Here is a 27,119-nt window from a genome sequence, read left to right on the forward strand (position 1 = left end):
CAAGCAGTAGGACAAGAGGAAATGCCTCAAGTTGTACCAGGGGAGGTTTAGATTGAGTATTAGGAAAAGCTGCTTCTCAGGAACAGTTATCAAGCACTGGAACAGGCTGCCTAGGGAAGTGGTGGAGTCACCGTCCCTGGAGGTATTTAAAAGATGTGTAGGTGACACTCGGAGACATGGTTTAGTGGTGGACTAGGCAGTGCTGGGTTAATGGTTGGACTTGATCTTAAGGGTCTTTTCCAACCTGAAAGAACCTATGTTTCTATATCTCGGGTTTCTGGTTTCCCATCTATAACCACACTGTTACTGACTTGATTTCTAAGGAGCAGTATCCTAGCTGGAAGCAAGTCCACAGTGCAGGAATTAGCTTGTAGATGTTTTGAGACAAGAGCACTGTTTTCATTCAGCATTGTGTGGTTTAGTATGAGGATGCTTACTCCAGGCATCCTTTCAGTACGAATGATTAGTCAAATGAAGTGAAGTATATAAACAAGGGTTAAGAAATGATTTGTCTGCAATGACAGACTAGCAACAACTCCATAAGCTCCTGATTTAACCTGCTTAAATAAAGTTACTTGCAAAGAATCTTCTGATATGTTAATTATATTATTCATATTGTTTTTCTGAATTTCAAAACAAAGCGTGACCTGGTTTTCAAAGTAAAAGTACATGAAAGCACGCTGTGCTTATTTTTCATAATTAATCATGTATAAGCCAATTTTATGGCAAAACAGATAAATGAGGTGTCAGAATATTTGTTTGTAAATACTTTGCTTCAAGATGTTAGTGCAGTTTGGCTCTTAGTTTCAACAAAATCCAGTCTATCAGTGTAGGATGAAAGCACAACAAGTTAACAAATACTGCAGTTAAACTCTAAACGGATATATCATAACTGGAACATACATTTGCTTTAGTTACTGTGGTGTGTGTGTGAAACAGACAAAAAAGCCGCAGTGAAATATTTGACTAATAACAAATGCCCATGAACATCATATATGGCTAATATTGCATAATTAAGTTTAACAGCTGATGACATGTGTTTTTATTTTAAATGGGATTTACTGAATTCTGCTGTGAAGTGTCATGGAAAGGTATTACTTTATAGCTCACTTCAGTTGTCTCTCTAGCCCTGTCTAACAAGTCCTGGCATTTAGTATGTTACATACACAGTATTTTCAGTGTCAGCACTACTCTTCATTGTCGCTAGTGCTAGTTTGAATCCCATGGCTCTTCCTCCTAAAGCCGCCAAGTGGTAGGGGATATAGCTACAATGAGTGAAAAGCTCCAATGAGAGAAAACAATTTAAACTTTCTCAGTGAACCAGTTTTGGGAAGAGTTTTGCTCAAATGCAGAGTTTCAAACTGAGGCAGCGTGATTAAAAGCCTATAGGGGAATCAAGCATGGGAATGGTTTTAAAGAAGATCAAGGGACTGAATGCAATTTTTTCTTCAAATGATACAATTAAAGAAACAGCATCTTCATTAGCATAATACACTAAATGATAAAAGGAATTGGACAGATGCCTAATCTTGAAATGCTTCTTAATTTACAAGTATACATTTTAAACAGAAAGCAATTGAGGGCTGTTCTTTCAGGCTGCCTGCCTTAATCATTGAAACTGCTGCTTACATAACTTACTGTCTCAAAGAGGGATAAAATGCACAAAAGTTAATCATCTGTTCCAGGCTACCGTTCATATAATGTCATTTGCACACATATATAGATGCTAGAACATCCACAAGACTTGAGGTCATCTGAGATTGCATGTCTACCAGACAAGAGTACACATCTGAGATGGTGTTCTCAACTGGGGCCAGATGCAGCCCCAAAGGAGTCCAAAGGCAGCTGCCATAAAAGAGAAACTAGTTTTTTGTTGTTTTTGACATTAATTATCTGGAAGGTGATTGATCTGTGGTTTATGATCACATGTTGATCCACAGAGAAATGTATTTGAGATTCCCATCAAGTTTAGTTTTTGAAGAGATTTTTTTCTGAATTCTTGCAAAAATAGCATTGTGGTGTTAAGGAATTGTGAAAATCTGGCAAGAAGAAGGTGGCAATTATGTTGATGTCTCCATGACTTGCCTATATTCTGTTCTTGTCCAATATAAGCTGCAATGCTGCAGTTTCTGTTCCTCTTTAAGATTCATCCTACTTCTGTTCCTTTACCTTCACATCTATAGGCACCCAAAAGCTTTTGAGATGAAACAAAAATCTTGTGAAGTCTCAGAATTGCTGCCACCTGTGAATGTGGGGAGGTTCCTTAGACTGTGTCCAGAGTGCTGAACAAGAGGTGGGTTTGTGGCAGGGAGGGATTTACTTGCCCTCCTCAATTTGGAGAGTTGTTCTACATGACCCAGCACTCAGCTCAGGATCTCCTGAGGGGCCCACAGTGCCCTGTGCAAGACAGTTATTGCTCCATGTGCATTTTTTTCCAGTAAAAATCTGTAAAATATGGTGATCACCAGAGTATTTGGGAATATAGGGTCAGTGGTACTGATTTTTGAATTATTCCATTTACAACATCAATTCGAGGTAGAGGCTGGCTGCAAATGAATGTCAGTTTTTCTAGCTGGAAGCAAACCTCCTTTTCTCTAGTCCTAAAGCTTCTCAGATGGAGTGATAGGAACCACCACTGTGAAGCTGCTGTGGCAACCAGAGAGCAGAGAGGAAGGCTGCAGTAGGCAGTCTCTACCATAACAATATTCTGCTCCTTTGAAGCTTACGTATTTTGATAAGTGCAAATCCCGATTTAATGTTAGATAAAGAGAAATCATCCACTGATGAGTAAATTGACAGGTCACTCTAGAAAGTCAGAAGATCTACTGGCAATAGTGTTAATGATGTTGCAGGCTGGGTTTGTGTTTGGCATCAAGACTGCCAAGAAAATATTAATACTGCTCAGAAGACGGTATGGCAGGTAATGTGCTCCATTTTCATCTTGACCTTTGAAGTAATTTGGAACCAAAGACCTGCCTGTCTGATTTTTCTGCTATCTTAACACATCGAGCTGAATGTGATCCCTCTGTGTCCTGCTGGCCTTTCATATATGCTGAAGTAGTAACTGTGAGGCTGGAGAGTTCTAATCTATAAAAGGCAGCACTATTGATCTTGCTGATATGAGTTCAAAGCACTATCTGGAAATACATATGATAGTTCTAGAGAATTAATCAATGGTGTGCTACGTGCTAGGGTGTGCATTTTTGAGGCAGTGCTGTATCTCATTCAGAGCTGTGGTTGCCACCAGTGAGTTGCTAACACTGAGACATGAGCATCCCTACATTTAGCTGATCTGATCGCTGGTAGCACTTCAGCCATTCAAAACTCAATATTGCAGTCTGGAGGACTCTGCACACCTCCTCAGGGTTTTCTCTCCATGCATCCCTGTTCTCTGCATACTGTCCCTGGGGCTGCTTCATTTGGCATGAGGTTCAGCACCTTCCTCATCCACTTAAAGGGTTTTGGGATCTAAAGGACCTTTGGTGGCAGAGCATCTGGGTTTCTTTATCATTGAGAAAGATGGAGACAGGGTGACATGGAGGTATGTTGCTCTGTGGGCTTGGGATCTAGAGTTAGTGTATTTTTTGGGCCTGAGGATTCAATTCTTCCCCAAACTGGACATTGTTATCTAGTCTGTGCTCATGGAGAGCTTGTTATAACTAGTGTGTGCTGTAAGGACCCAGACTGAAAGAGTCTTCCTTGCTTTCTATACATTTTGTTGTTTTTTTTTTCCTTTTAGATTATAATGATATTCATTAGAGTCCTACTATTTTTTCTTGCAGGTCTCCTGATATTTCCTGATTTTTTTTTTAATGCCTGATTTGCATACATGTTATTTATACATATGTGTATAAGCTTTTTCTAATATCTACAGTTTGAGGAGAAAAAGCAAGCAATGGTTCTAGAAGTCTGAATTAACAACGGACAAATAAATGTGTTATAATTTATTTTTAATGATGGTTTGGAGGAGTGATTCATAATTTTTTAATTGTTGGGGTTTTTTCTATGCGAAGTTTGTTCTACTCTTATTTATTGTTCTTATTCTTACAGGCAAATAAATGTAGACTCAGTTATTTTTCCTGCTGGAAGTACACAGGATTGTAGCCTGGCATGTGTATTTTTCTAGAATTCACATAATTCCTGTCAGATATCATCTGCTTACATTTGAGCTGCAGTTAGATTTGTCTGTGTTCCACTGTTGGGATCCATACCTACAGTAGCTAGGAGGTTTCCCAGAAACATCAGCAATGATCTTACTTTTCCTCTCATATGCCAAGGGTTTAATTTTTTTTCTTCCTACAATGCTTTGTTCTTATTACATTAATTAATACTGGGATAAAATATTTTGTATTAGTTTCGACTTTTTGAAAAACTTGCCAGAAACTTATAGTAAGCCTTTTGTCTGCCCAAACATCCCTCAGGGTATGAACATTTACCATGTAAATGTATAAAGGTGTCTCTCAAGGAAAGATTGAGGCTGCTTCTTGCTCAAGTGAGTTTAACTCTTAAGGAAGAGGAGGTCTTTGCTGGCATTACAAACCATTCAAAAAATAAATGGAGGAAGCTTGGAATCTGTCCTCCGTTTTCTGATTTGCAAGAACATTCTTCTTCTGTCTGCTCCAATGCTTTTTAAAATTGATTCCTGTGAATTTGGGGGCTTTATTAATTTGACTGACATTAAAGTGCCGTTTCTATGGAGTCAAAAGCATGCTTTGCATGCTGGTTCCATGAAAAGCGGGGAAAAAAGTAAATAATTGTTCCACTTTTGAATATGAGAAGACCAAGAATACACCAAAAGCCTTTGTTTAAAAATAAAGGAAAAAAAAAGTACAATCTTTCTCCCAAATTTTCCTGAAGAATATGTATTTTTAGATATTTGCTTCTTAGGGATTTTCTGAACAGAAGCCATATACCTGGCTTTAGAATGTGTATTTTTCTCTGTTTTCACTTACAAAAGGTAATCTAAATATTTCATATATTTAGGGGTTTGTTACTTCTAGTTTAGACTAGAACATACAAAATTGTGAACCTGCCACAGTTTTTAGAGAAATCCACACCATTGTATTTTTGCAGTGAATACATGTTCCACTCTTAGTAAATTTCAAAGACTACTTTGCTAAAATTCCCTGGACAATTGGCTTGGCATCTGCTAATTTAATTCCCATGTCGTACTGTAATAGGGTATAAATTAGAACTCTGGGGACACCTGATAGTATTCAGTGACGCTCTAAAGGAAAGGAAAAGGATTGCTTTGCTTATGCTGCAGGTGGTGATGAAGAGGTAGAAGAAAGTTTAGAGGAGATGAAGGAGCTTGAGCTCTGCCAATACCAAACCTGATCCCAAATGGGAAGAAATTATTATTTGTACACTATCATATAAATGCTTGAGATTAAACTTGCTGTGACAATAAGAGAAAATAGGTGTTGACTGTCACCACCTTCCACACCCTCAAGCTCAGCAACCAGATTTTTTTTTCCTAAGTCTCTCTTCTGGTCTCTCTCAATTAATCCATGCTATAAATTCCTGGCTTGACTCACCTACTCATATCAGTCACTTTTACCATCAGTAAAAATCTTTTGGATCCATTGTTTTTTTTTTGATTTTCTGCCTTCCTTCACCTGGGCAAAAGGCAAGAAGAGTATGCTGAGGGTTAAGAAATACCAAATTGCCAAAAGATTCAGCTCCTAACTAGAAGAGAGCATGGCACAAATTATAATGGACTGTTTGTAGATTCATGCTGACAAGCTTTGAAAATAATGTTTTGGTTCAGTTAGGAGAAAATTTTCTTATTGCTTCACTGAACTGCAATTATGTGACATGGTATCATAGCTATGCAATACTAGGTAGAGGCAAGAGGAATGCTTATCTGTTGATAAAGAAATGAAGGGAACAGCTCTCTTAAAAATTACTCTGCTGGACATTTTACCACTACTGATGGGTCTCTTCAAACTTTGCTGCATCTAACACATTTTCTTCCTTGACTTTCTGAGCTTTTTTTTCTGGGAAAAATTAAATGTTCTTGGATTTATGTTCCTGCTGTTGACACTGCACTTCACATGAAAGCATGCTGATGTTTTTGCCCAGCCATTACTTTATAAATTCATCCTCTCATCCCCACCCCTGAGTGGGGGAATTTTTTTAGCTCCCGGATGGGACTGACCTGGTTTTACCACCTTTCACAGTTGCAGTTACCACTGCTAGGTCAGCTCTTTCCAAGACTACCTGCCTGATGTCCTGCCATTCCGTTCTCACCTTATTGCATCTCTGTTTTCTCTCTGTGAATGGCTCATCGGTATTTCAGACATGTTGCTAAAATATATATTCTCCTTTTTTTTCTTTTCCCTGCACTTTTTTTGATGCAGAGAGCACAGCTGACTATTTCCCACTCTCACAGCAGGGAGTTACCTACATATTTTACTTGAAATCCTTTACTTTTTCTGTAACACCCCTTGGACATTCAGTGCCCCGCTTCTGATGCCAGTGCTTTTCCCATCACAGCTGTGTGCATCAGCACTCTCCTGGCTGCCCTTCCCTGCTGCACCACCTTCTGTGCCGACCCCCTTTGCTGCCTCCCATCCGTGGCAGAGACAGCAGGAAGTTCTTATCCTCAGCCCTGAATGCCCCTCACATCTCTGCCTGCTCCTTGGCCAGTTTGATGCCTCACTCATGAACCACTTGTCAGTGACTCTAACAGTGGCACTATTATGTTTGTGACATTTCACTGATTTTTATCTCCACGTGCTGGGAACTGGTGAAGCTGAATGGGGATGCTGGTAAAAATAGTTTTTTTGTAATGTAGTTTTACTGCGGTGAGTTTTGTGCTTAGTCAGTAATGGTGGGTCAGTTCTAATCTTGTGGTGGGTTTTGGTGTTTTTTGCTTCTAATTATGAAGAAAATCACTAGCAAGAATGTTAAAAATGTCAGTTTTCTGCCCTCTGATTCAAGCCCTTCCTGGAAATGAAGAATCTCGTCTCAAAGATGGACAATTTATAAAGAGAACTACATGGATTCCCTTCAGCATTTTGGACTTTCATGGGTCAAGAATAAGCAAGAAAACTGCTTGGGGCTTGAATGTCTCATCTGGCTTTGCACTGAGTCCGCTCCAGCAACTCTACCACAGAGCAACACCTGAGTTATACAGTGTTCATACTCAGAGAATCTGAGTTAGAAGGGACCACCTACAGGAACCATCAAGCCTAGCTCTTGGGTGAATGGCCCGATTTACTGGGAGGAGTCTTTGATCTGAGACTTCAAAATGGTCTGTTTTAATATGGGCTGAAGAGGGGCTTCAAATCAAAAAATAATAATGCAGAATGACACTTGTCTGGGAAATGAGGCTTGTCAAGAGCCTTACTGGTTTCACTAGCCATTTGGCTGAATCAGGCAGGATCTGGTTCTGCCAGCGTCTGATGGCTTTTGCTCAGCTTTCATGTTTAGAGTAGGATGGTGGGAATACAACAGCTATCCTTCTTTTCTAAATCCTCTGAAAGGTGTTATTGTGGGTGTTATGTCTCCATCAGATCATCCTGTCCTTATCAGTGAGAACAGAAATTCTTCTTGGGTCTTGCAGGCACTGCTTCAGAGGCATTTTGTGTCCTGCCTGTAGGAGATGTCCCTGCCTGTGGTGGCAGATGTTGGGCCTAGGTGTCTTTAAGGTCCATTCCAAGCCCTTAACATTCTATTACTTTTTCCTTTCTTCTGTTTTTTTAATTCATCTTGCTTTTTCTTATTGCCTTCAAAAGGCTGTGAGAGTTGACTGGGAATACAGTTTTCACATGCTTACAAGTTCCATTAAAATTTCAGTGGATTGAGCCTACTGGGTCTTCATTGGTTTCTTGTATTAAGAACACAGTCTGTGTCCTCAAGACCCAGGGTTTTTTTTTTTATAAAAACCTCCAGGCTGTACCTTGTAATATACCACATTTTATTTCACTTTTTAAATGTTACTAACAAGTTTGGATTTTACCTTAAATTTCTAGCTTATAGTACTAGAAGCTGCATTAAAGGAAAGAGTGCTGCTACTGTAAAAATCCAGCTGGCTTATGCCATGTTCTTGGAGTAGAGGTTTTTTACCAGCTGGAATTACAAAAACTGTCATTGCCACTTCCCACCCAAAGGAAGAAATAATGGCCCTAATTCTGAAAAAATGCACCTGCAAACCATTGGTAGGACAATATCCTGAGGAAAGTTCCACAGCACAGAGTGGAATTGATAGACCTGGAGTCTGATTTTTTTTTTTTTTTTTAAAGTGTGGAGATCTGCCAGAGCTGGAGCTTCCCTTGGCAGAATGTGTGGTTGTTTACACATGACTTGAGGGCATTGCTAGGAGGAGCCATCACTGAGCACCTCCTCAAAAGCATTGGTCACCCTTCTGAGCTGACACATCCCTTTTATTCCAGGAGAGTGGCTATACACACATGACACAGCAGTGCAGAGGTCCCCCTTTGCCCTGAGTTGCCCAACACTGTGAATAGCCACTCATCACTAGAGAAACATGGTTGGTGTCCATTTGCAGTAAAGTTGGGCCTTGCTGATTAGCCTAGAAGCCCTCTTGCAGGCACCATTTCCTTTATCCAACTCCACACTCTGTAAGAGAATAGCCTGTCTTTCTTGTGAGAGCAAGTAAGTGTGGGCAGTTTATCAAAGTAAGGTGGAAGAGTCTATACCATCTCGTGGTCTTGGTGTATGCCTTGGTTGGGAAAGACAGGTATCTGCCAGGGAAAACTGGAGTTTCCCTTGGAATGGAGAATGTAAAAAACCCCTCCCTCCAAATTATTACAATTTTGCAATTAGGAGTTTCAGGCAATAATATGGGAATAGGAATAATAGTTGGTTACTAGGAATATTAAAAAATACTATACGGTAGTACAAAAAACAAGCAAACAAACAAAAGTCCTAGAAAACCCTGACAGAGTCAGAGATATGACCTTGACACCCTGTTGTCAGGGTGTTGGAAGCAGTCCAAATAACTCTTCCTGGAGTAACAGATGTTGTTCTGTGAAGTAGAGATGATCCTGTAGAAAAAAAGAGTCCAGTGCTGGTGAGATGGATCCAGTCTTCCCTCAAGAATTCAGTAGAAAACCACCTGAATTAGTGTTTGGGATTGCTGGTTTTATGCCAGTGCAAAGGCTTTGGCTCCTCCCACTGGGTGGAGCATCTCACAGTGGAATGAGGTGATGTTATCAGTCATGTGAGAGGCCTTAAATGGCCCATTCACAGGTGATGTCCCTCGGAGGAGGATGAATGGAGGAAGAAATAAGAAGGCACTGCCTTATCTGGTGTTATCAATTATCCCATTAACAGAAGGCATCCACCCTCTCCCCCCCGTAGAGTTACCAGAGATAAAGAACAGTGTCTCCCAACTGGTTTCAACAGATGAAAATAGAATACACACTTTTGGTTACATTTTTTCAACCCAAGATAGTGTAATAAAAGAGTTTTTGATCTGTGAAACATCTTTAGAGAATAGAAGAAATCTTTATTTTTCTGTTGAGAAGTTGGCTTACTGCTGATCTAGTGAATCTCAGCCACCCCTGCTGCTTATTAACTTTTATACTCCAAGAGTTCATTTTGAGTGTTCTCTTCTGAGAGGCCAGAGAAAATTGCCTGGGATATGGAGGGCAGGGAATATGAAAACATCTCTGGTTAATGCAATATGTAATCCTCTTATTTGATATCAGTGATAAGCGGATTCTTGATCTGTGTGTACTATGGTCCTTTTTGTAGTCAGGATATTCTGTTAGCACAATGACTAATGCCTCCTTTCCCAACTACATGAATGCTTCTTATTTACACAGCTTAAAGTCTTTATTCTTGTTACTAAGTGAACATTTAGTAGACAGGCTGCTGGCATGACTGGGCACTGCAGATTGAAGGAGAGTGCTCTCAGTGACACACATCATTACAGCTCTGGCCCTGGCTGCTGGGAATTGTGTAGGAATAATGCAAAAAAATCTGGCACACCAAGGCTGAAAAACATAGAACCGAGCTACTTGCACTGCTTAACTATTAGTGCTCAGAGTGTCTTTCAGCATGATCCTAAGCCACAATAGATGTAGTGAGTAAAACAAAATCTCCTGGCAAAGCTGAAGGTCTTTCTTTGCTAAATGTTCAAGAGAATCCTTGACAGCTTCAGCTGTGTCTTGGGATAGTACTTCTCAATTGGTTTTGTACATGATTTAGGGAAACAATCAGTACAGTATGACTGCAGGCATGGTTTAAATTTAAGTGGAAATACAGAAAAGAAGGCAGGAAACTAAGGTTGGAGAAAACAGACGGGGGGATAATTAGGTGAGAAGACTGAAAGAAGTCTAAGGGGTGGCAGAAGTAAATCTTGGAGGGATTATGAGGAAGTAAACTTCAGGGATCCAACAAAAGCTTTCAAAGGAGGTGGTGAAATGGTCTGAAGTTTGCTAGAAACAGATACTGCTCAGCACAGGCTTTATCTCAAGGATGTGTGTTGTAGACTTAGGAGAGCTGGAAGGCATCCTGAGATGTCATCTTTTACATGTGGGCACTCTAAAATGTTGCTGACCCATTTTCACATGCACTGATGAGAATCCATGGCACTCACTAATTGCACGGGTACTCTTTTTAGACTCTGTTCAGGCATCTGGAAATATTTAATTGATATCAGGCATGACTGGAGGCTGAATCCAGGTACTATGATAGTCCCCTCAGTAACTTGAAAAGTAACCATGTATGTACAATCAGGTACCAGTATTACAATGGTAAAACAATCCTCCAGAGAGAGGAAGTCTATCTGTGGCATTGGGAATAATTCAAACTTCAAGAGCAATAGAATTGAAGTTTGTTTTTGTTGCAGGCTACTGGTTTTTAGCACCCACATAATTGGTAGAGGAAAGTAGCTAGAGAAAAGGACATTAGTGATTACAACCTCTTACTCAGTGCTTTGTAGTTTTGGTTCTTATCAGAGATCTGTGACTGGTGTCACCGATCCTTATGATCTTTTGCCAGGTTGACAGACATCCCCAGGCTTCTGTTTCTCTACTTGCCTCATGTTTGAATTATTGGTCCTTACAACTGGAGCTACAACAAATATAAGTCTCATGCATGTAAATATGAGTTCTTATCCAGTGTTATGGGTACTTATGGAGTTTTTCTTGTATACAGAACACGTTATCGTGTCCAAATACAAGTATCAGCACAAATAAGGGCAGGAAGAAGCTGTTTCTGAACTATCTGGTACACTTCCACTGTATTCAGTTAATTTCTTTTCTTATGAGTGCTGGGAGCTCCAATCCCTCTACATTCTACCATGAAAGCAATGGGACAGTCTTTAAAATCAAATGTTGATTCAGGAAGAAGAGCAAATCCCTTTCACATAAAGAAATGTTGTATTTATCAATTACATGTCCATGAATCACTCTGCACCAAAAATTAGTAGACTTTTTTTTTAAGAATTACTATTTTATGGGTTTCAAGACCACAGAATTACACTAATGGTCACAAAACTAGCGGAACTACTGAAGCTTGGTTTCTACTGGATTTGTCTTTCATGATTAGTTCTCTTTTTACTGAGTTATACCAAGCTCTTTTCTACAAAGAAGCCACACAGGGGAGAGTCCTTAGTGGTGCTGGAATTGCTGTGGAAACATCACTCACTGTAGCACCTCATTAGACAATAGACAGCCACCATGGGAGAGAAACTGTGATAAAGAGATTAATTCCTTGTTCTATCATAAAATACTTATTCCAGTTGCAGCTTTCTCATCATTAAGGAAAAATTTTCCCCTGAAGACTTTCTGAAGAATCTGTGGGGATTCACCACTTCCACCACAGTTGCTTGAAACTGACCAGGAAGTCAAAAAGACTTGCATATAAACTGTCATGCATATAAACTGTGGTAATTTGGGATGTACTCAGACATAAAGTAAACCATTACATTTAAGAGCTTGTTTGGTCTGTAATGGCTGGATCTGAGGCTGTGGGGTTTGTTCTTTCTGTACTCTTCATTACTCTTACATTGTCCTATGAAGTATGGTTCATACTGCCCTTGGGCACAGGATGAGAAGCCAGATGAGATCTGAGAGGGCAACTGCTGTAAAACACCTTCAAATTCCTTTACAGAAAGATGATTAAAGCAAGGAACACCCCCGTGATGAACATTTTAATACAATAAGCAGGCAGACAGTAAGCTAACTCTAGTTGGCAGGTTCTGTAGAAGAGCCAGAGATGAATGTGTGTGAAGCAATCAAGCAGCACTTCTGGACCTCACAATAGCTGAGGACAGCTTTGACAGTTTTCCAGCTCAAGGAGGATGTTCATCTCTCTGATTTCAACATGGTAGATCACAGAAGCTCCAAAAGCAAATTAAAAAAAATCCATTCCCCAAAAAACTGTTCTACAATTGCATGCTAAAGTCCAATATGGACAAATAGAACTTCTCTCCTAGACAGTTTCTATTCTGTAATGAGAATTACGTATTGATATCAGTGGAAAACTGATTCTGATGGTGATCTTAACTTGCTGCTTGTATGGGCTCTTCTACACAATAACTGGATGTGAATGCTTTCAATTTAGATAAAGGATAAATACACAAGTCTGTTGAGCTAAAACATGCGTATTTCTGAAGCAAATCAGTGATGATGTTTTTTTCAGAAGCTATGATATAAAAAAAAACCCAAACAACAAACCCCAAAAACCTTTAAGCTGTAGAATTTCATATTTTTTTCTCATGGTTTACCCCCAAGTCAACCTCTCATGCATTCCCCATCAGTAGGATGGGGGAGAGAATTTGAAGAGTAAAAATGACAAAACTTGTGGATTGAGATAAAGACAGTTGGATAGGGAAAGCAAGACCTATTCATGTAAGCAAAGAAAAACAAGAAATTAAAATCACCACTTGCCGTGGGCAGGCTGATGTTCAGCCACTTCCAGGAGAGCAAGGACTCATCACACATAACTGTGACTTGGGAAGACAAACCCCATCACTGCAAATATCCCTCCCATCTTCCTCCTTCTTCCCCCAGCTTTATATGCTGAGTATCCACATAGTCTGGGATATCCCTTTGGTCAGCTGGGGTCAGCTGTCCTCACTGTGTCCCCTCCCAGCTCCGTGTGCACCCCCAACCCACTCGTGGGTGGGGTGAGGTGAGAGGCAGAAAAGGCCTTGACCTTGTATAAGCCCTGCTCAGCAGTAACCAAAACATCCCTGAATTACCAACACCTTGTTTTTCCCAGCACAAATCCAAAACACAGTCCAGTAAGCAGCTACTGTGGAGAAAATTAACTCTATACCAGCCACAACCAGCACACCATGACAAACAAGTTCTTTGTAGAGAAACAGAATGTTTTAATTTTTTTTTTTTTTTGTTGTTGTTGTTTTTGTTGTTGTTAATGCTGTTGTATGTGCTCTTGAAAGCTGCTTGGATTCATGTTGTTCTTCTATCTGATTTTTGGGGAATATCCCTTTTTGTTGCAAAAGGGTTCGTATGGGGTTTTTTTGGCTGTTGCTGGTTTGACTAATGAGGAGTGCTGGTATCTGTCACTGGTTTATTTGATAGAGGCAAACTGACCCAGTGGTCTTTGTGCAATACCTTATATCGTGATAGTTCAGGTGGAAGAGCGTCCTCCTAAAACTATACTGGGAAATAAGCTGTATGTGGATTGTTGCCTAAAAGGAGATTCCCAGTTAGTTTTCAAAAGTGTTTATTCCTTAAGACAGTTTTTTTTTCACTTGGGGTGCTGGTGAGGAAGATCAAACATAAAAGGAAGGTTTTTAGCTGTGAAAATAATCAGCAACCAAATCCCAGTGAAAGGATAAAGAAATATTGAAGGATTCTTGGCAAATAAAACAGCTCCTTCAACACCTTTGCAAGTTAAAAATGGGGCACTAAATTGTATCAATCATATACTTTAAAAATTGGACTCCAGTTCGCTTTTATTTCAACAAATGTAGATATTAAATCTCAGATGAACAATATGTAGCAGGAAGACATATTGTGTTTGCTTTTTGGTGTGTGTGTTTTTGTTTTGTTTTCTTTTTTTTTTTTTTCCCAGAAATAGCTTTAAGTAACTTAAATTCAGTTAAAAGAAGCCCATCTGTTACTGTTCTTGTTTTCCTACCTACCATTTAAATGGTAAATATCAAACTGTAAATACTTAACTGTGTTCTCTTTGACAAAGAACTCGTGGTAACAGTTCACCTTATTGTGGAAGTACTGCAAAAAACACTGGACAGGTCTGAAATCACCAGCTGCTTGATAGAAAGTACTTATTCCAATCAACTGCCCAAACACTTCCCCTTGGTTTCTTTAGGTCACAGTTGCCTGCTTTTTGTGCTTACTTCTCCATTAATTTGAAAGGAGGTAACTAATCCTAGCTGATAGGAATGATTTAGAAAGGAACCGTTTATACCCTCTGAATTTTTGAAATGCCCTTTTTATTTTAATGGTCCATATATACTTGGTTTAATGAGTTTGAAAATCTTTACTTTAAACTATAGTGGGTGCTCTAGTGCTCTAGTACTACTGCCTAAACACTGTCAGGCAATGTTGGTTCTTATCTAACAAAACAACATAATCAAAAAATGTACAGTAATTTTTATAACGATGATGGTTTCTTTCTGGAAAAACAGCAAATAAATGTGCCTGAAGACTCTGCCTGGGCACAAATTGTTTAAAGCTATCCCTTGCTGGTTTTTTTTTTTTTTTTCCCCGTCAAATTTCAGTTTCCCTTTGTATCTCTGCTGTCACTTGTAGGTTTCATCTTTCTGAACCTAAGGTTTTTCTTTATCAACCCTATCTCAAAAAACATTTATTTTAGGTTCTTGAGTTTTGCTACCATGACAAATACACTATTTTTTTCTCTTTTTCTGGGGTAGTCAAGATAAATGAAGTGGGATGAAAAAGTAATAGGTTTTCTCTGACCAACTGTAGTATTATGTGAAGCCACAGGTTTGTCTCTATTAGCAAAGAGCACTGCCAGACCCCAAGGAGAGCCTGTCTGCTGACACTGGGGAGCTGCTGGAGCAGTTCCTGGCCTGAATTAGACCTCTGCCAGACAGCTTTCTCCCAGTGGGTTCCCGGGCCTATTTTCAGGAGTTGGAGGGTCAGGACATACTCCCACCAGGCAGCTTGCATACACTCATCCACTTCTATCTTGGAAGGTGACCCTATTCCCAGGAAGCTACTTGGGGATGACTAATTGAATGGGATAGCTATAGCCTACGATGTTTCCTCAAGCAACCTGAGCTGGCAGTGCTGGCAGCTGGTGAGCAAGACAGCAGCTCTCCCTTAACAGCCGTGTTTGATCCCACATCTGTGCATGCCCCACCACTAGGTTGATGTTGTGCTGGCATGGGAGGTGAAGAGCTCTGTGGTGGTGTGGCTCCTGTCTGCCCTGCCATCAACATTCTGCTAGAGGTCCTCTGTTCCCTTGCTCTGAAGGAGGGGAGGAATGTCCCTCAGGACATTCCCTCCTAGACACAGGAGCATGGTTCAGTGGTTGAAGGAAAGTAACCCCCAGTGGTAACAAGGGCATCGGAACAGGTGTCAGTATGTGATGCTTTCAGGCTCAAGAGATTAACAAAATGATTTAACATGAGGTTGGTGCTTGTTTGTGATTTATTTTTCCTCATTTTCTTTCTAAGCACTGAGTTTTTCATTAGTTTCTCAGATCATTCTTCTCCTTCCATTTCTCATGACATCTCTTTCTTCCTATTCCTGTTCCCTCCTTCTGTTGTGTTCTCACGTTCCTATCTGCTTGCCACACTCATGAATTCTGCTGTATTGCATAGTTTCACCTGTCTATGACCCAGTCCTAATCTTCTGTCATTTATCTCTTCTCTGGTGCACACCTTGTCACCCCCTCAGCCACCCTTGCCCCCCACCAGTGAAACCACAGTACCAATGCTCATGACTGTCACCTTTCTGTACTTCCCTCCTTCTCTGTTTTCTCAGATTGAGGAGGATTGTCTCCCTTCCCAGACTGCCACCTCTAGCTGAGCTCAGTGTCCTTGCCCATCTCGATCCTTTTCAAACTGTGAAGTTTCTCAGGTGTCCCAAAATACTGACAGCCAAAGATCTGGGTTCCTGGATATCCATACTGCACAGAGTAAAGGGGGCACTGACTAATCTTTTCCTGCTCAAGCAGCTTTAAAAAGCAAGATTTTTAATCCTTCTTCTTCTCCAGTGCAGACACATTCAGGTGAGACTGTCTTCCAATTTTAGCAGAAAATTAGAATTTGTTGCCATACAGAAAACGAATGGGGAAGAAATGGTTATTAAATGGCAGCAGCTGGGTAAAACTCTTGCATTTAACTGTTTTGTGGTTTTGCAGGGGAGTTGCATAAGTGCCAGGTGACATCTCTGTGCTTGTCTCCTTGTGGGCTGGTACGAGCAGTAGGGAGAGCTGTGTGAGGCTGCTCATGGGGGAGAGATGAGGTGGCTGCCCAGATACTTCAGCTCGGTGCTTTGGCAGTATTTTCTGAGCCACAGTTACTGGATTTTCCTGCTGGCGCAGGGGGATCTGTGAGCTGCAGCTTCCTGGCAGGATTCTGGGAACAGCACCAAAACCCCCGACAGGCAGCGAGCAGGTTTTGTGCTCTGAGTCAGAAGCAGGCTGAGAAGATGCAGCCTCCAAAGCATGGATCCAGGATGGGGAAGGGGATCTGTGCGAGGAGGATATTTCCAGTGTGAGGCTCAGAGCCTGGGGGGACCCTCTCCTGCCAACACTCTCGGTGAGTCTGCGGGTCAGCTGCTAGTTTTCATGCAGTCACTGGAGAAGGGAGATTTCTGCCTTTCACCACTGCTACCCTGAGCCAGCTCATCCTTCTAGCTATTTCTGTCTATGCTTATCTATAGCATCATCCCCCTTGTGCTTGTGTACCTGCCAAGCATTCAAAACAGGCACTGCCGTGGCAGCCTCTTTCCTTGTCTCCAACCTGGAGGACAAACGACTGGATTGCCTTTTTTTTTTTTTTTTTTTTTTTTTTTTTTTTTTTTTTTTAATTGTTTCTCTGCATCAAGAATTTTCAGTGGGAGATAGCTAAATTGGAGGAATGCTTTCAGGAGTGGGTGGCCAGATTGGCAAATCTCTACTTGTTCCTAGCCCCTAGAGAGGTCCTGCAGCCTGAGCCTTGCCAGCCTCACTCTGGGCATCGGTGCTCTTTTTGAAAGCGATGGTTTCTCCGAGTGAGATGTGGTCTTGGGTAAAAACAGACAAAGTTTGGATGCGAGAGAGAAGACCTGGATATGATTTGCCCACAAGGGGACCCAGAACAGAAAGCTGAATGCTTGGGTGAGTTCACAGTAGCCAGCTTGTCCAGTGTAGAACACTGTATTCTTTATTACAGACTGAGTTTATGCAAGGTATAAATAGCAGTATCAGAAATCCTAATATATCTACACTATCTATATACTCGCTGCTGCTGTATGTGTTGTTTTTTTTAGTTTGGGCTGTGAAGTAGACTGCACTCTGTGTTTAGTCCATTTCACTGTGACTTTACTCCCCACTGGGAATTCCAGTGCTTGCATCTGGAGCTGAGCACACACATGCTACCTCGGTGTATGATTTCACAGGCAAAAAGGCATGAAGATCTGTATTTGTAACGTACTGCTTCTGCTCCTTAAAATACAAGGTGCAGACATAATGAAAGTTTCAATGCATCTTCCCAAAGTTGCTTTGTTGGAGAGGTATGAAAAGAGATTGAATAATCAGAATTATCTTCTTTTAAATACTCAGGTTTTAAATGCAGAATTTCAGTGTGAGGCTGTCATGTGTTCCCAGATACTTCTATCTTTACACTGACTGAAACTGTCATTGTAACATTTGAAATGAGACCTGGGTTCAGACATCTTACATCTATGTTTCTTTGTTAAATTTGTAAATTAATATTAATTCCTATGGCAACGTGTACAGTGGAAGTTGTTTTGATGAGAAAGAAGTGTTGCAGTATGTGGTGTATCTAAATATCTAAATTGATGTTTTTGTAATGGTGTTTATAAATACCTCTGTGCTGCAGCAACCACTGAATTCACTTACAAAACACAGCTTTAAAAACAAAAATAGTTTTTTTCATGTTCATAACAGCATAAATATATTTGTAGGTGGTTACAAGTGACAGAGCATTTGGGCTCAGATGTCCTGTGAAGGGCTAAGAGTTGGGCTCAAGAACCTTGTGGGTCCCTTCCAGCTTCTGTGATTCTGTGTGATTCTGCTGCCTAGGGTTTGGATGAGGCATTTGGCGAGCATTTTGGCTTAGTTTCTTACTGGCATATGAAGTTAAACCTGGCAAGTCCAAGGAAGAATGTGTTTTGCCCCGATAGTTAAAAATTATCTACCCTTACTTGTATGAGTCAGGCAGATCTCAATAATATATATTGATATTAGGAGGTTTTCAAATCCTTAAGTAACCAAGTTCTACTTTTTTCTCAGTCCATAAGTATAAGTAATCAGTGCTTGCACAGTGTCACAAGTTGATGAGAAAATCTTTTACAAATGTGATTGCTGCCACTGCACCGTTGGTGCATTGAGGAATGACAGCACAGGAGGTGGAAGGAATTTTGTCTCACTTTCACCGTCTAAAGTTAAACTGGTCATTTAGGCTCACCACCACAGCGTGAGGTGCACAGTTCATCATGCTCTGGAGCATCTTTCTTTTCTTTGAGAAATGCAGTTGAATAGCTTAATTCTCCTGCTCAGTCCCAGGCTGCTGTTGCCTGGATTTGATCAGCTGGGTTTCTCTGCTTCTAATGCTGCCTTTTGGAGACAACTAATTATTTCCCTCTGAGAAAGAAGTTATTTTAATTTTCAGGAGGGCTTATGGAGGGGGCTGACACAGGAGGAGTTAAGGGTGACACTACACCGAGTCTGGCTCCCCACATTGCAAATATCCTCGTGTACCATCCCACTATCGAGGTTACCAAAAGCACCTCCGTGCCCATGCCTTGCTCCAAGACGTGCAACACCCACTGCATGCAGTTAAATGGAGCTCTGGTGAGCTGCAACACAGACCTCACTTTGTAGTGGGCAGTTTTGAATGGAGAAAATAATCAATTGCCATGTGGCATGTTGACATGTGGGCAAAGGGCTTAGTGTGTGGTTGTGAGCAGGTGGGTGCTTTGGGAACAAGAGACCTGTCCATGGTGTGGGTGTCTTAGGCAGGAGAGATGCTGTCCTGTTGGCCAGAGAAGTGCTCACCTGCAGAGCTGGGTGAGGTGCACTTCAGGCAGCCGACAGATGGAGCGGATCTGACCTGATGTGACTCGCACAAGGTCACTCAGCAGGTGGGTACTAAAGCTGGATACAAAAACCAGGCCCATGTGCCACTCCTTAGGACATACCACCTCCACAGCAACCAAACAACCTGGGTTAAACACTGGTGTCTTTGTGCCCCCACATGAAGTGGATCTGGGTGGGGAGTGCTTAGGAATGAGGCTACACACGGATGTGAAAGCAGCCATGCCTGCAGGATGACAGAAAAAAATCGGGAAAAAGGGTTCTTTTTCTAGATTTTGCAGAACATCATAGCTAAGATCGTGTTGTGCAGCAGGTGCCTGGCACTCTGAGTGGTCATGGTGCCCTTAACCCACCCTTTACAAGCCACTAAACCACACAACACTTGTGAACACTGCTGCAGTGTGCTCCTTTGCGTTCCAGTTCCTATGGAAACATGCTGTAAGAAAGTCTAAAATAAGTACAGTGCTTTGAAACTATTATTATTTTGATCTTTCCTTCCTTCCCCTCGCCCCAAATCTCCTTTATCACCTTTCTGGCTGAATTTTTAATACATTAAAAAGACTGTTGTCATTATCTGGAGGAGTGTGCTGCCCTGCTTACCCGTGTGCCTGCATCCTGGGATCTGATGGATCCCAGGTTCTGATACTGAGATCAGCTCCCTTCCCCCATCCTCCCTGCTCAGTGAGGTGGCAGGTTGTTGGTGCATGTGTTGAACACATATATGTGAATCAGCAAGCTTATTTCCAGCTCCTTTTAGGACCCAGGATATAATGTTGGCAGGAGGGAGTGCAGAAGGTCACCCAGTCCAGCTGCCCATCAAGGCAGAGCCCGCTAGGTTGTTTGGTGCAGGAGATGGTTGTGAGCCTGATGGGGACATCCTGCAGGTCCCCTCTTCCCCGTGGGAGGGTCAGTGCTGGAGCAGGGTTTGGGCTGTTTGGGACAGCTCTTGCAGAGGAAGTTATTTGTTCTCCCCAAAAGGGTGTTCGTGCTGGTGACTGAAAACAGGGCTGTGCATTTAAAAGCTTTCCTCCTGTGCTCCTGTGGCTTCCTCCTAAAGCTTTCAGCTCCCTTAGAGCAGCAGTCTCCCTGACCTTAGTAGTTTTTAAGATTTTTCAAACAGCCACGTCCCATTTTCAAAAACTGTTTTTGGAAACAGTTTCCCTAGCTTTAGGAAAGCTAGGGCTAAATCCTTTAAAGGGCTAAAAAGCCTTATTTAAAGCCAGGTGCTAATTTTTGCTCATTTTCAGGCCTCTTGCAGTACAGTACCTCAGAACCCAGTGCTAGTACCAGGGGAAGAAGTGGAGGTGCATGTTTGGCATTCAGGGGGCAAGCTGGCACTTAAATTCTGAAAAGCAATTCAGGAATTTTTATGCAGTGCCAAAACCCTTTGACATGCTTCTATGCTGGATAAATGTATATCCAAGAAGTATCTGCATTCCCAGAGCATCGTCTGGGCATCTACACACTTTTTGTTTCTGATCTCAAGAGTGGAGACAACAACAAAATCTGGTTTGAAATAAAAGGGAGTTGACTCTTGAACATTATTTTTTATGACTCCACATCCTAGACAAAATAAATTGTAAAGAATTACGATGATTTGGATCTAGCTAACATTATGCTTTAACATTAAACTAAGTCTTAGCCATTTGAGAAGTGTAGGCATCTGTTTGAATCCTATTCCAAATCATCAGGCCAAATTTTGCTCTCAGGGTTCCTTCCTGCCAGTGAGCAGCTGCTGTGTAATTATGCATCCTGATTTATGCTGCTCAGGGCTTAGGCTTTGCATGATTTTTTATGTGTTTGTGGTAACTGTAGTGGCAACACCAGATCTGTTTTATTTTGGTGCAGCACTGAAGGCCAGTAGAAAAAATATGAATCTAATCTTAATAGACAGAATAAAACTTTATAGACTATTTTCAGAGTTGCTATAATTTTGGGGTTAAACTACCCATTAACCAAACGTCAAATTAAATGAAAATGCTGGTTAAAAAAGAAAAAAGTTGTGAAGCTTGCTATTTGCATTGCAGTTCATATCTGCAAAGATCCTTCCTTTCTTGAATGACACACACTGCGTCCAGCATTGAAGTGAATCCCAAGAGAGATGAGAATCGTGAACTATGGAACAGCAAATCATAAAGAATAATTGCTCTGTTTTAATGTGAATAGGCAGGGCTGAGATTCTTTTTGTGAGGGCTCTATTTGAACTGCTTTGGAGCTGGGCCACTGTAGATGTAACCTTTCCAATCCAACTGATAAGTTCATGTGTATGCACAGTACGTAGGTCATTCACATTTATTCTAAGTAGCCCAGAAAAGAATGCAGTAAGACTTCAAAATATTTTACATTTCAACCCATTTGTTGTAGCTGATTTCTCTATTTCCACAATTCCTTTTCCATCTATGCATTTGATGCTGGTAAAAGCCCCCAACAAGGTGCATGGATAGCTGGTAAATGAAGCACTAAATAAACAACTAGACTTGTGAGACAGCAAAAGGCAATTAGAGATGTCCTGCAGGTACGAGGGACAGGATCTATGAAATAGGGAATTACCTATACCTTTATTACATCACTGCAAATTTGATTAGCAGTCATAAGAATTTTGGATTTATATTGTATTTGAGAAGGGCAATATTGCAGTGATTTAAAAGAATTATTCTGGCATATGTCATTAGATAGTATTAAATCCTGACTGTAGTAAAGTATATAGTTAAGAGAAAAATCATAAGTTATCATGAAGGTAATGGACTGTTTAGGAATGAACATGTGGCTCAATAAAGGAAAAATCACAGAGTGACTTTTAAAGGTGATATTATTAATTTTGGCCTTGTATTGATAGTTTGTAGAAGCATAAATCGGTTTGTGTTGGAAGGAACCCTAAAGACCAGATAGCTCCAACTCACAGGCAGGAACACCTTCTACCATCGCCTCCTACTCTTGCCTGCCACAATAAATAAGTTTTCTTGGGCCCAGGTAATATCAGACCTCCGTAAAGTGACATCAATGGTAATGATAAATGGTCATACTTTAAATTGGGATGTAATATCCATTGTGTTCCCACAGGAATTCCCATTAAGTCTGGTTTGTGAATACAAAAATCAATTGAATTTGAAGATAGAATTGGACTAGGAGGCGTTGCAAGCTCCGCTGAGAACAAAGAGAAGCTTTTATCTGGGGAACTAGAAATACTAGATTTTCTATCTGTCAGACTTGGGTAAGACAAACATAAACACACAGATCTGTGGAAATGATCTGTAAATATGTAAACAGTAGTGCTAGGAAGGAGAAGAGGTTCAAGTTGCCATCATGTGATGACACACACGATATATAAGGTACTATATCCTTATAGTACTGGATAAGGACTATATCAGATTTGACTATGCCAGACTGAGCACGACACTAGCTTATGGCACTGTTCATTCAAGACTCTTGGGAAGGGAGCAGCCAAAACCCTTGTTTTCCTTCTGGCACAAGAGTCCCTGAAACCCTGTAGGCTCAGTGAAGGGCAGTGGCCAGCCTGTCACCACAGTGAGCTGCCACATGTACGTACAAAGACTCTCCCTGTTCTGCATCTAACACCCATCCCAGTGTTCAGTTCTAGCTGCTGCTGCTGGAAAATGGAAATGGAATTAAGCATAAGCAAAATGGGTGGGCAGCCATGGTATGTGGGAGCAGAAGGGTGCCACCGTGGGGTCCTGTTAGATGGGGAGGAAAGAGCAGAAAAGGGGAACTGCCCCTTCACAGAGCCGCCCTCACTCAACACAAGTCTCTTAGGCCATGTTAGTTAAACTTAGTAAGCAGAGGGACAGCAATCAATACAGGCTTTGATGCTGGAATTAATTTTTACCAATCAATACACTTCTCTAATCAAACATCTCTATGCCTTCAAGGATTAACACTTCTGTATTTAATTTGTCTGCCACAGGATAGATTAAAATAATTTCCTCTTTAACTTTGTGTTTTCTCAGTTAAAACGGGATATTTGTTTTGTTGTCTCAGAAAATGCTTTTACACAGACCTAGGTGTAAGTCTTTCTTTGAACCCTTTCCCAGCCACAGAAAGCACAGGTGTTCATAGATGCCCTGGGGAATTACATTGCAGTGCATCGTGTTTGAAATTCCAGATTTCTTAAAGTGAACATACAGCCTACTCTCTCCTCAACCACATAAGGTGCTTGTTTTTTATAGCAGAAGGATGAAGTGCTTAAAGTGAAGAGTTTCTATTAAGAGAGCACTAAACTGAGTATCAAGAGGTCATCAATGCTTCTGTCTCTTACTTATCTGTCCACTGACCTGGGACAAAGACTTTTTCTGCTCTGTGTCTTCCACATGACTTTGGATTTTACCCACCCTTTCTTTTTAACTCATCCTGCTTTAACTTTTTGAGGTGGTGTCCGTTTCTTACTGCGTGTTTGTATAAAGCCCACAGCACTTGACTGTCTGCCTATGAGCAGCTGAAAATGAGGGCCTGTTTGGGGGTGACAGGACAGCAGAAGATACATGTCTCAGGGGGTTCAACATCGTAAGTAGTTGAGATGAGAATTTTTTTTTCAGTTGGGCCTAAAATGCCCAGGCTGTTTCAAGAAGGAAACTTTGATTTCTACTAGCAGAAGTACACTGGATGTAGTTGACAAGAATTCAGCTGGAATTCCTGAATAGGATTACAGTTGTTAATACCTGTTTTGCTGAACTGTGGTTCCTCATGTTAATATAATAACTAATTTGCCATTGATCCCTCAGAAAAAGTGGTTTTCTCATATGTATAGTTTATGTGTGTTGCTTCAGATGTCCCTGGGATGAAAATGTAGTTTTGGACCCACACTGTCTGGGCTTTGCTCCCCTGCAGCAGGTCCATGTCCCCAAGCTGAGAATGGGACACTTCTTTGGAAAATCTTCCCCATCCTGCTTCTCTGATGAATGGCTGAAAGTAGTTGCAGTGAAAAGAGATTTGAGGAATGAAAGAGGGAAAGAGGCACGTGGCTGTATCCTGACTGGTGGGGCTGTGAGGAGCCAGGGTGACAATTTTTATCTTCTTTGACTTCTCTCTGCCTCTACGAAAGGTGTATCAGGATTTGTTGGATTGTGCTAGATGTTTTCAGAGCCCCATGAATGCTTTGGTAAGCATTATTACTGTGTTTTTCCATGCAGGCAGAAACCATGGTAGAATCCAGTGCATAAGCGTATCTTTCTTCAGCCAGATCTCAGCAATTTCCTCAAATCCAGTTGATAAAGCTAAACCCAAATTGCCCTTCATTCTCCAAAGCACCTATCAACCTCTTTGCTTATGCCCAGAACAAGTACTTCAAAGAATTAAAAAACCCCTAAAAGTTATATCCTATGGCCTGTTTCCTTCCCCAAGGTATTTCATTATAGGACAAGATGAGTGAAGAGGAGAGATTAGCAAGTTTTTGTAGTTTTTATTGCACACATATTTGGATCAAACTGCTGTAACATTTTTCATGAGATCTGCAAATTGCTTTTTTAAAGTAAATTTAATCCCTTTGAGCATATTGTGCACTTTATAGCTCTTAAATGTTGCTTAGAGTACAAGTTCTGTCACTGTTCATGAAAAGTAGGTTGTCTTAATTTGTAAGATCATGAGAATCTTTTAAGCCCACTGGCTTTCATTGAGGTCAATGGGATATTTTTGCTTTGTATTCCAGTTGGAAGAAGATCAGTTCTGTTGCCACTGGGGAATGTACCTTTAACTGTGCTGCATCCTACTTTAGTAATTGATACATTTTGCACTAAGCTGTGACATTTTCATTTTCTAAGCTGTTTATTAATTCCAACACTGAATAATTAAAAAGGAGAAAGAAGCATGAGGAGAACATCTCATGGAAGAGCATCACAGAAGCTGTGTATATAAAAGGAATGCAGACCATAGGATGGACTGCAAACATAAACAAAGAGCTGCATAAAATCCAAGGAAGTCCAGAAGGTCTATTTGTTTTCCATATCCAATTATGCACATACTGTGTTTTTAAGTGAGTGCTGAAATACCCTCATCAAATTCTTGCTTGACACTTCTAAATACAGAACTTGGAGTTACAGGCTGACATAGTAAAGCAGCATCAGTAACCTGCTTTCCACTGTAAGATTGGATAAATGTGGCACAGTGTGTTTTCCTAAAATTATATTTTAAAACACCATCTACACAGATAACATACAGTGGTGCCCTATCATGTGTCTCCCTAGAGAAAATAAAGAGTAACAAAGGAAAAAAAAAAGGCAATAGATTTTGAGGGACTGTGAGGAAACAAATGGAAATTTCAGTGTTAGTTGTCAAAAAACATCATTTGGTGTCTTTGGGAGAACAGCAAGCACTTTACACTCTCTTCTTCCCTGCAGTTTCATCTTTTATACTAATACAAAACCACAGCAATGTGTTTTTAATCTTTCACTTCTCTGTATTGCACCTTATCTTGTCACAGATTTCCAGAGAAAATGGGATTCAAACACTTTGATAGGGGAGCAGATCAGATAAATCTGCGTGGGTTTTCATCTGATTTGTACTGAAATGACACTATGTGCCGTGCTGTGGCAAAGACACGAGATACAATTAAGACTGCACAGCCCTCAGGAAGTATTAAGATTTAATAACAAGACTGAAACCTGGTGTGCCATTCCCAGCCTGGTTTACATTATGGCATTGGGATGCTGTTGTAAGTGTGCTTCAAAATGAGTCTCTGCTTGGTCATGTAAATTGTTCTTGTAGCACTGTGTGCTGCAAAATTAAAACTGGGAGGAAAAATAACCGCTGTGGGATAACATGCAATAAATCCGCCAGAGCTGCTGGCTCTGGTGAGGTAACGTCTTGTCCCTCTATGGGTGCAACATTTATCTATTGAATCATTACAGTTTTGCTCAGAAACATCCTACTGCTTGAACCGCTGTGGGAAGAACAGTAATGTCAAGCAGATATCAGGTTTTCCCAATAGGAGCATCCTGCTGGGAAATGGGTTGCACTGGTGTGATGGTGTAAAAAGCTCAGCTGCGGCAGCTCTCTGTAATTGCTATTTCCTTCTGATTCCTTTGCTGAATGTACAAAACTGCTTCTCACAAACAGATCTGAGGACAAAATCCTTGACTTGTCACCAGTGTAATCCTTGACTTGTCACCAGTGTAATCCTTGACTTGTCACCAGTGTAATCCTCTGCATGCTAAGCTGGGGTTTCTGACTAGTTCACCTTCATCGTCTCTTGGAATCACTATTTGATACTGTCTGTTGTCTCCTGTTGTGGTGCCAAAGCCTGACACTGAGAACAAATGCTTCTGTTTCAATGGGGTATGTTTAATTTTTCATGATGAGTGCAGTTTAGTGCCTCCCCAGGTAGGAGACTCTGCTGCTAATTACCAAGGAAATGTTTTCTGCCTGCACAGGACACATGTGCACTCTGCATCTTGGTTCTGTTGAGCAGCTCAGCTGGGTGGGATCAGTGGTGGTGGCTGCTGGCTGCACTGACAGCCTCTTACTACCACTGCTGCTTGAGGAAAGAAAGACCTGCTCAGTTTTCTCTTGTAGCCCACACAGCTGCACAAGAAAGTCTTTTTTTATAAGGACACTGTTGAAGGAAGTGTGTAGTCCTGCTTGGAAACTGGTAAGCATCACTTCCCAGAGAGGAGTGCTTTGTTTGTGTGGTGTGAGCAAAGAGCAGGCTGGATTTGATTCTTCCAGGTATTCTTCAGTGGTAAGGAGTTTGGTCTTAATAATTTTTGGTAATTGGCATGTAGATCTACAGAACAAAACATCTCGTATCTTCTGTACTGGGTTTAAATTTTGATGGATTTTGGGGAGGAAGGAATTGTTTGTTTGTTTGTTTTTGTTTTGGCTCTTTTTGCTATATAGTTTAAAATGGTTGCCAATTAAGGTTTATTTTCTATGACTGTGTTGGGTTGAAAAGATTGGTGAGGTTTATC

General features: G+C 40.9%; 1 protein-coding gene across 2 annotated transcripts in view; it reads left to right on the plus strand.

Moving 5' to 3' along the window:
• MTUS2 (microtubule associated scaffold protein 2) overlaps nucleotides 1-27,119 on the plus strand; it is a 268,830-nt gene that overhangs the window by 13,334 nt on the left and 228,377 nt on the right. The window contains exon 1 of one of the 2 annotated variants that reach the window (XM_063394735.1): nucleotides 12,676-16,702. The exons of the other annotated variant lie outside the window; for it this stretch is intronic. The gene's annotated coding sequence lies outside the window, so the exon portion shown is untranslated. Of the gene's footprint in view, nucleotides 1-12,675; nucleotides 16,703-27,119 lie in introns of those variants that run through there. 2 annotated transcript variants of the gene reach the window in all.

The sequence above is a fragment of the Prinia subflava genome, chromosome 3 (assembly GCF_021018805.1).
Source record: "Prinia subflava isolate CZ2003 ecotype Zambia chromosome 3, Cam_Psub_1.2, whole genome shotgun sequence".
NCBI lineage: Eukaryota > Metazoa > Chordata > Aves > Passeriformes > Cisticolidae > Prinia > Prinia subflava.